Below are 10182 nucleotides of genomic sequence, written 5' to 3' on the forward strand. Positions count from 1 at the left end.
CCAAAAAAAGTCCGCTCGCGCGCTAACGAGCGCTCGCATTCACTGGGGGCCTACAAATACATTCTTTCATGGGGCCCAGAATCTGGAGCTACACCCCTGCCTTGGGGGTTCCATGTAAGAGCCCGTCTGGTGGTGCACTGGTGCTGGTGTTTGGTTTGCGTTCTCTTGGTTTGTTCTTCCACTGGTTGTTCGCCCGTTCTCTGCCAGAGATCGGTATCTGGCCAGTGGATGTTCAGGATCCGCCTCAGGCGTCTGTTGATGAATGACTGCACTCTGGTTGGTTGCACAACATAGTACTGTGATATTCTGATATGTATATTTTCTGTGTAAAAAAAAATACAAATAATAATAATAATAATAATAATAATAAAAGAAATAATAATAAAAAGTGGAGGTTCGAACCCATTCATTAAGATTCGAATGACAACGTAACTAACAAAGGTCCGAACGTTCGAACGTTTGGGCTCAGCCCTAGTGTGTGTGTGTGTGTGTGTGTGTGTGTGTGTGTGTGTGTGTGTGTGTGTGTGTGTGTGTGTTGTGTAGGTGTGTGTGTTTGTGTAGGTGTGTGTGTGTGTGTGTTTTGTGTATGTGCACACACTCTACCACGTGTGATACTGTATTATTGTATATGAAGAACTGTGTTCATAAATAAATATGAAATGCTTTTTAACCCTTTCACTGCCACACGACAGCCGGTTAACCTTCCTGCGTGTGGCAGTGAAGGGGTTAAAACGTGCCGTGTGTCTTGTGTGCTGCAGAGATCATCATGGCTGAGGTGGTGAAGCTGGTGCTGCTGGCCCTGCTGTGCTGCTGGGATCCCACCGCGGCCGACGGGAGGTCACACAAGAGGGGCAAGAAGGGGCCCCGGGTGGTGTGTCCCTCGTGAGTACCACTGTTGATTTTTTTTTTTTTTTATCCACTTTTTCTCCCATTTTCTATATTTTCTCCCATCCCAATTTCGTATCATCCAATTCAACCCTCCCCTGTCACGAACGCTGTTTCTTGCCTCCCACAAGCCGGCTGCAATGTGGACTAAGTCATACATAGCACAAGTCCCCTCCGGTACTCGAGGTAACAGCAGTCGCATCTTTTCACCTGCGCAGCTCGATCTCTCAGTGGCGAGGAGTAACGCGTGGGAGGCTCACGCTGCCCCCGACACTTCCTTATTCTACTGCGCAGGCGCACCAACCGACCTGTAGGAGTCGCTGTCCACAACGCCCGATCCCCACCCATCAGTTTCCCACCCCCTAATACGGCCAATGTGTATTAGTACGGACGACCAGCTAAACTGAAAGCAATGTGGAGCGCTGGGCTCGAACAGGCGAGCCCAGCGTCTCCGCATTCGTGGCGAGCGCCTTGCCCACTACGCCACGTAGCCGCCCCTCACTGTTGACTCTTTTAAAGCAGGCCTGAAAACCTCTGTCCCTCGTGAGTACCACTGTCGACTATTTTAAAGCATAAAAGAGCAAAAAAAAGCATTTTTTTTTTATTATCCACCTTTTCTCCTCCTTTTTCTATTTTTCTCCCATCCCAATTTTAGCCGTGCCAATTCTCCCCTCCCCTGTCTTGAACGTTGCTCGCATGTGCCCCCCACTGGCCGGTTGTAGGGAGGATAGAAGCCTTGCATCACGTGTCCCCTCCGATACACGAGGAGGCAGCCTGTCACATCTTTTCACCTGCCAGCGCGGACTCTCATTTGGCGAGGAGTAACGTGTGGGAGGCTCACACTACCCCCCGCCATTTTCCTGTCTCTGCTGTGCAGGCGTCCCCCAACCGACCTGTAGGAGTCGCTGTCCACAACGTCCAGATTACCACCCATCGACTTCCACCGGCTAACTGCGCCACCCAGCCGCACTTTTTATTTTATTTTTATTCTGTATTTTATTTTATTATTATTAATAATTTAAAAATGTCTTAACTATATTTTAACCCTGTAGCACTTTGGGATCCTAGTGAGCGAAAAGTGCAATACAAATACAATTTATTATTATTACACTGCAGGCAAGAAGGAAGTAAGGCTTATCGATATATCGATAATTATCGATAACTGCGTGATATCGATAAGTGGCGTCACATATCGATATATTTGCATATGTAAAAATATATCATCTTGTCTTATCTTGTATTATCTTATCTTATCTTGTATTATCTTATCTTATCTTGTATCATCTTGTCTTATCTTGTATTATCTTATCTTATCTTGTATCATCTTGTATTATATTATCTTATCTTGTCTTATCCTGTATTATCTTATCTTATCTTGTATTATCTTATCTTATCTTGTATTATCTTATCGTATCTTGTATCATCTTGTCTTATCTTGTATCATCTAGTCTTATCTTTTATTATCTTGTCTTATCTTGTATTATCTTATCTTGTATCATCTTGTCTTATGTTTTATTATCTTGTCTTATCTTGTATTATCTTATCTTGTATTATCTTGTCTTATCTTTTATTATCTTGTCTTATCTTGTATTGTCTTATCTTGTATCATCTTGTCTTATCTTGTATTATCTTATTTTGTATCATCTTATCTTGTATCATCTTGTCTTATCTTGTATTATCTTATCTTATCTTGTATCATCTTGTCTTATCTTGTATTATCTTATCTTATCTTGTATCATCTTGTCTTATCTTGTATTATCTTATCTTGTATCATCTTGTCTTATCTTGTATCATCTTGTATTATCTTATCTTATCTTGTATTATCTTATCTTATCATGTCTTATCTTATCTTTTCTTATTGTGTATTATCTTATTATCTGAAAAATAATTCAGGTTAAACATTTCCGACATACTGTAGCCAGGGCTTGACAGTGAAAGGGTTAACCTTCTGTAGTGTGGTTGTGAAAGGGTTAACCTTCTGTAGTGTGGTAGTGAAAGGGTTAACCGTCTGTAGTGTGGTTGTGAAAGGGTTAACCCTGTGTCGTGTGTGGCAGTGAAAGAGTTAACCTTCTGTATTGTCGCAGTGAAAGGGTTCAACCATTTGGTAGTGTGGTAGGGAAAGGGTTAACCTTCTGTAGTGTGGTTGTGAAAGGGTTAACCTTCTGTAGTGTGGTAGGGAAAGGGTTAACCTTCTGTAGTGTGGTTGTGAAAGGGTTAACCGTCTGTAGTGTGGTAGTGAAAGGGTTAACTGTCTGTAGTGTGGTTGTGAAAGGGTTAACCCTTTGTCGTGTGGTAGGGAAAGGGTTAAACCATTTGGTAGTGTGGTAGGGAAAGGGTTAACCTTCTGTAGTGTGGTAGTGAAAGGGTTAACCTTCTGTAGTGTGGTTGTGAACGGGTTAACCTTCTGTAGTGTGGTAGTGAAAGGGTTAACAGTCTGTAGTATGGTTGTGAAAGGGTTAACCTGCTGTAGTGTGGTTGTGAAAGGGTTAACCCTGTGTCGTGTGGCAGTGAAAGGGTTAACCTTCTGTAGTGTGGTAGTGAAAGGGTTAACAGTCTGTAGTGTGGTTGTGAAAGGGTTAACCCTGTGTCGTGTGGTTGTGAAAGGGTTAACCCTGTGTTGTGTGGCAGTGAAAGGGTTAACCTTCTGTAGCGTGGTTGTGAAAGGGTTAACCTTCTGTAGTGTGGTAGTGAAAGGGTTAACCTTCTGTCGTGTGGTTGTGAAAGGGTTAACCTTCTGTAGTGTGGCAGTGAAAGGGTTAAACCATTTGGTAGTGTGGCAGTGAAAGGGTTAAGTGCTGTGAACTTGCCGGTATAGATCTATGAATTATTCTGCAGAGCCAATATCTTAGCCTTTCATCCACCAGATTGATCACCGGCAGTGGTGATTGTTATGGTACCGGCCGTTGTACCTCATATAATATAATACGGTCGGTGGTCCCCTCTGGCAGGGAGACGTGAGTCCCATTGGAATCTGTTTCTTTATAAAAAATAAAAAAAAGCCATAATTAGACACCGTCCAAATGATATTGCTTCATTATTGGAATGGACCGCTGGACCCTGTCGTAAACCAGTGGTCGTCTTACACTCAGAGTGCCTAGACCTAGAGTCTGTGCTGAACTAGATCCAGTGGTCGTCTTACACTCAGAGTGCCTAGACCTAGAGTCTGTGCTGAACTAGATCCAGTGGTCGTCTTACACTCAGAGTGCCTAGACCTAGAGTCTGTGCTGAACTTGATCCAGTGGTCGTCTTACACTCAGAGTGTCTAGAGTCTGTGCTGAACTTGATCCAGTGGTCGTCTTACACTCAGAGTGCAGAGAGTCTGTGCTGAACTTGGTAGATCTGCTTTTGTCTTTTCTGCCCCTACATCATGGAATACCCTGCAGGAAACTCTGAAACTAGACACTGTAGTGTCTATGTAACTGTTTAGAACCTTGATGACCAGTCAGGTCACCACCATATGTAACTGTCCCTTCCTGTAGAGCCTCTGTGTTGTCCTGCTCTGTCTCTTCCTGTAGAGCCTCTGTGTTGTCCTGCTCTGTCTCTTCCAGTAGAGCCTCTGTGTTGTCCTGCTCTGTCTCTTCCTGTAGAGGACCTCTGTGTTGTCCTGCTCTGTCTCTTCCTGTAGAGCCTCTGTGTTGTCCTGCTCTGTCCCTTCCTGTAGAGCCTCTGTGTTGTCCTGCTCTGTCTCTTCCTGTAGAGGACCTCTGTGTTGTCCTGCTCTGTCTCTTCCTGTAGAGCCTCTGTGTTGTCCTGCTCTGTCTCTTCCTGTAGAGGACCTCTGTGTTGTCCTGCTCTGTCTCTTCCTGTAGAGCCTCTGTGTTGTCCTGCTCTGTCTCTTCCTGTAGAGCCTCTGTGTTGTCCTGCTCTGTCTCTTCCTGTAGAGCCTCTGTGTTGTCCTGCTCTGTCTCTTCCTGTAGAGCCTCTGTGTTGTCCTGCTCTGTCCCTTCCTTCCTGTAGAGCCTCTGTGTTGTCCTGCTCTGTCCCTTCCTTCCTGTAGAGCCTCTGTGTTGTCCTGCTCTGTCCCTTCCTTCCTGTAGAGCCTCTGTGTTGTCCTGCTCTGTCTCTTCCTGTAGAGTCTCTGTGTTGTCCTGCTCTGTCTCTTCCTGTAGAGCCTCTGTGTTGTCCTTCTCTGTCCCTTCCTTCCTGTAGAGCCTCTGTGTTGTCCTGCTCTGTCCCTTCCTTCCTGTAGAGCCTCTGTGTTGTCCTGCTCTGTCTCTTCCTGTAGAGCCTCTGTGTTGTCCTGCTCTGTCTCTTCCTGTAGAGCCTCTGTGTTGTCCTGCTCTGTCTCTTCCTGTAGAGCCTCTGTGTTGTCCTGCTCTGTCCCTTCCTTCCTGTAGAGCCTCTGTGTTGTCCTGCTCTGTCCCTTCCTTCCTGTAGAGCCTCTGTGTTGTCCTGCTCTGTCCCTTCCTTCCTGTAGAGCCTCTGTGTTGTCCTGCTCTGTCTCTTCCTGTAGAGCCTCTGTGTTGTCCTGCTCTGTCTCTTCCTGTAGAGCCTCTGTGTTGTCCTGCTCTGTCTCTTCCTGTAGAGCCTCTGTGTTGTCCTGCTCTGTCTCTTCCTTCCTGTAGAGTCTCTGTGTTGTCCTGCTCTGTCCCTTCCTTCCTGTAGAGTCTCTGTGTTGTCCTGCTCTGTCTCTTCCTTCCTGTAGAGCCTCTGTGTTGTCCTGCTCTGTCTCTTCCTGTAGAGCCTCTGTGTTGTCCTGCTCTGTCTCTTCCTGTAGAGCCTCTGTGTTGTCCTGCTCTGTCTCTTCCTGTAGAGCCTCTGTGTTGTCCTGCTCTGTCTCTTCCAGTAGAGCCTCTGTGTTGTCCTGCTCTGTCTCTTCCTGTAGAGCCTCTGTGTTGTCCTGCTCTGTCTCTTCCTGTAGAGCCTCTGTGTTGTCCTGCTCTGTCTCTTCCTGTAGAGCCTCTGTGTTGTCCTGCTCTGTCTCTTCATGTAGAGCCTCTGTGTTGTCCTGCTCTGTCTCTTCCTGTAGAGCCTCTGTGTTGTCCTGCTCTGTCTCTTCCTGTAGAGCCTCTGTGTTGTCCTGCTCTGTCTCTTCCTGTAGAGCCTCTGTGTTGTCCTGCTCTGTCTCTTCCTGTAGAGCCTCTGTGTTGTCCTGCTCTGTCTCTTCCTGTAGAGCCTCTGTGTTGTCCTGCTCTGTCTCTTCCTGTAGAGCCTCTGTGTTGTCCTGCTCTGTCTCTTCCTGTAGAGCCTCTGTGTTGTCCTGCTCTGTCCCTTCCTTCCTGTAGAGCCTCTGTGTTGTCCTGCTCTGTCCCTTCCTGTAGAGCCTCTGTGTTGTCCTGCTCTGTCTCTTCCTGTAGAGCCTCTGTGTTGTCCTGCTCTGTCTCTTCCCGTAGAGCCTCTGTGTTGTCCTGCTCTGTCTCTTCCTGTAGAGCCTCTGTGTTGTCCTGCTCTGTCCCTTCCTGTAGAGCCTCTGTGTTGTCCTGCTCTGTCTCTTCCTGTAGAGCCTCTGTGTTGTCCTGCTCTGTCTCTTCCTGTAGAGCCTCTGTGTTGTCCTGCTCTGTCTCTTCCTGTAGAGCCTCTGTGTTGTCCTGCTCTGTCTCTTCCTGTAGAGCCTCTGTGTTGTCCTGCTCTGTCTCTTCCTGTAGAGCCTCTGTGTTGTCCCACCAGTCCAGTTTTTTTGTTCAAGTGTACTTTGAATGATCAAAAGGCGGCAAATTCAACTAACCGTAACCCCCTAACCCTATAACCCTAACCAAAAAAGAAAAATGCACAAACTACCTCTTGGAGGCCTCATCCATTCTTTTATCATGTTACTTATGAATCATTCTAATTTTAGACTGTACAGGCTGTGTAAAATAAAAAAATAAAAAAATTTAATTAAAGTTTTTTTTAAAACCTGTTCATTTCTGTGACTAGGGTGGAAGGTGTGACACTTTTATTCCACGCGCTTAATAGTGATAAAAAGAAAAATTATAAAAAAAACATGGATTATTGTAATGTGACTCAAAGATGTGATACTGAGCTACTTTCCTGGCATATACATAAAATATAGCCAACGCTATAAAAAAAACATGTGGGAAAAAAAGGCTATTTGACGAGAATTGCGACAAGGGTGACTGGAGGGTTAATATAACAGAGAGTTGTCTCAGTATATTATTGTTATTCTGTCTTTTAATATAACAGAGAGTTGTCTCAGTATATTATTGTTATTCTGTCTTAATATAACAGAGAGTTGTCTCAGTATATTATTGTTATTCTGTCTTAATATAACAGAGAGTTGTCTCAGTATATTATTGTTATTCTGTCTTAATATAACAGAGAGTTGTCTCAGTATATTATTGTTATTCTGTCTTAATATATGTCTTAGTATATTATTGTTATTCTGTCTTAATATAACAGAGAGTTGTCTCAGTATATTATTGTTATTCTGTCTTTTAATATAACAGAGTTGTCTCAGTATATTATTGTTATTCTGTCTTAATATAACAGAGAGTTGTCTCAGTATATTATTGTTATTCTGTCTTAATATAACAGAGAGTTGTCTCAGTATATTATTGTTATTCTGTCTTAATATAACAAAGAGTTGTCTCAGTATATTATTGTTATTCTGTCTTAATATAACAGAGAGTTGTCTCAGTATATTAATGTTATTCTGTCTTTTAATATAACAGAGTTGTCTCAGTATATTATTGTTATTCTGTCTTAATATAACAGAGAGTTGTCTCAGTATATTATTGTTATTCTGTCTTAATATAACAAAGAGTTGTCTCAGTATATTATTGTTATTCTGTCTTAATATAACAGAGAGTTGTCTCAGTATATTATTGTTATTCTGTCTTAATATATGTCTTAGTATATTATTGTTATTCTGTCTTAATATAACAGAGAGTTGTCTCAGTATATTATTGTTATTCTGTCTTTTAATATAACAGAGTTGTCTCAGTATATTATTGTTATTCTGTCTTAATATAACAGAGAGTTGTCTCAGTATATTATTGTTATTCTGTCTTAATATAACAGAGAGTTGTCTCAGTATATTATTGTTATTCTGTCTTAATATAACAAAGAGTTGTCTCAGTATATTATTGTTATTCTGTCTTAATATAACAGAGAGTTGTTACAGTATATTAATGTTATTCTGTATTTTAATATAACAGAGTTGTCTCAGTATATTATTGTTATTCTGTCTTAATATAACAGAGAGTTGTCTCAGTATATTATTGTTATTCTGTCTTAATATAACAAAGAGTTGTCTCAGTATATTATTGTTATTCTGTCTTAATATAACAGAGAGTTGTCTCAGTATATTAATGTTATTCTGTCTTTTAATATAACAGAGAGTTGTCTCAATATATTATTGTTATTCTGTCTTAATATAACAGAGAGTTGTCTCAGTATATTATTGTTATTCTGTCTTAATATAACAGAGAGTTGTCTCAGTATATTATTGTTATTCTGTCTTAATATAACAGAGAGTTGTCTCAGTATATTATTGTTATTCTGTCTTTATATACGTCTTAGTATATTATTGTTATTCTGTCTAACAGAGAGTTGTCTCCGGAGGACATGGCACAGGTTCCTGTCAATTCGACGAGCAACATCCTGAACCGTCTCATGGTCAGCTATGACCCCAGGATAAGACCCAACTTTAAAGGTAACGTTTAACTCTATGACCCCAGGATAAGACCCAACTTTAAAGGTAACGTTTAACTCTATGACCCCAGGATAAGACCCAACTTTAAAGGTAACGTTTAACTCTATGACCCCAGGATAAGACCCAACTTTAAAGGTAACGTTTAACCCTATGACCCCAGGATAAGACCCAACTTTAAAGGTAACGTTTAACTCTATGACCCCAGGATAAGACCCAACTTTAAAGGTAACGTTTAACTCTATGACCCCAGGATAAGACCCAACTTTAAAGGTAACGTTTAACTCTATGACCCCAGGATAAGACCCAACTTTAAAGGTAACGTTTAACTCTATGACCCCAGGATAAGACCCAACTTTAAAGGTAACGTTTAACTCTATGACCCCAGGATAAGACCCAACTTTAAAGGTAACGTTTAACTCTATGACCCCTGGATAAGACCCAACTTTAAAGGTAACGTTTAACTCTATGACCCCAGGATAAGACCCAACTTTAAAGGTAACGTTTAACTCTATGACCCCAGGATAAGACCCAACTTTAAAGGTAACGTTTAACGCTATGACCCCAGGATAAGACCCAACTTTAAAGGTAACGTTTAACTCTATGACCCCAGGATAAGACCCAACTTTAAAGGTAACGTTTAACTCCATGACCCCAGGATAAGACCCAACTTTAAAGGTAACGTTTAACTCTATGACCCCAGGATAAGACCCAACTTTAAAGGTAACGTTTAACTCTATGACCCCAGGATAAGACCCAACTTTAAAGGTAACGTTTAACTCCATGACCCCAGGATAAGACCCAACTTTAAAGGTAACGTTTAACTCTATGACCCCTGGATAAGACCCAACTTTAAAGGTAACGTTTAACTCTATGACCCCAGGATAAGACCCAACTTTAAAGGTAACGTTTAACTCTATGACCCCAGGATAAGACCCAACTTTAAAGGTAACGTTTAACTCTATGACCCCAGGATAAGACCCAACTTTAAAGGTAACGTTTAACTCTATGACCCCAGGATAAGACCCAACTTTAAAGGTAACGTTTAACTCCATGACCCCAGGATAAGACCCAACTTTAAAGGTAACGTTTAACTCTATGACCCCAGGATAAGACCCAACTTTAAAGGTAACGTTTAACTCTATGACCCCAGGATAAGACCCAACTTTAAAGGTAACGTTTAACTCTATGACCCCAGGATAAGACCCAACTTTAAAGGTAACGTTTAACTCTGTGACCCCAGGATAAGACCCAACTTTAAAGGTAACGTTTAACTCTATGACCCCAGGATAAGACCCAACTTTAAAGGTAACGTTTAACTCTATGACCCCAGGATAAGACCCAACTTTAAAGGTAACGTTTAACTCTATGACCCCAGGATAAGACCCAACTTTAAAGGTAACGTTTAACTCTATGACCCCAGGATAAGACCCAACTTTAAAGGTAACGTTTAACTCTATGACCCCAGGATAAGACCCAACTTTAAAGGTAACGTTTAACTCTATGACCCCAGGATAAGACCCAACTTTAAAGGTAACGTTTAACTCTATGACCCCAGGATAAGACCCAACTTTAAAGGTAACGTTTAACGCTATGACCCCAGGATAAGACCCAACTTTAAAGGTAACGTTTAACTCCATGACCCCAGGATAAGACCCAACTTTAAAGGTAACGTTTAACTCTATGACCCCAGGATAAGACCCAAC

The 10182-nt window shown here is 42.0% G+C and overlaps 1 pseudogene across 1 annotated transcript in view; it reads left to right on the forward strand.

The window, feature by feature from the left end:
- The first annotated feature begins 766 nt into the window (after positions 1–766).
- Positions 767–10182, forward strand: part of LOC311232699 (glycine receptor subunit beta-like) — a 43381-nt pseudogene continuing 33965 nt past the window's right edge. The window contains exons 1-2 of the transcript in view: positions 767–882; positions 8373–8479. The product of the transcript in view is annotated as a glycine receptor subunit beta-like (transcript). The remainder of the gene's footprint in view (positions 883–8372; positions 8480–10182) is intronic.

Source organism: Notolepis coatsorum (genome assembly GCF_963971535.1).
Source record: "Notolepis coatsorum genome assembly, contig: SUPER_7_unloc_1, whole genome shotgun sequence".
In the NCBI taxonomy this organism is placed as follows: Eukaryota; Metazoa; Chordata; class Actinopteri; order Aulopiformes; family Paralepididae; genus Notolepis; species Notolepis coatsorum.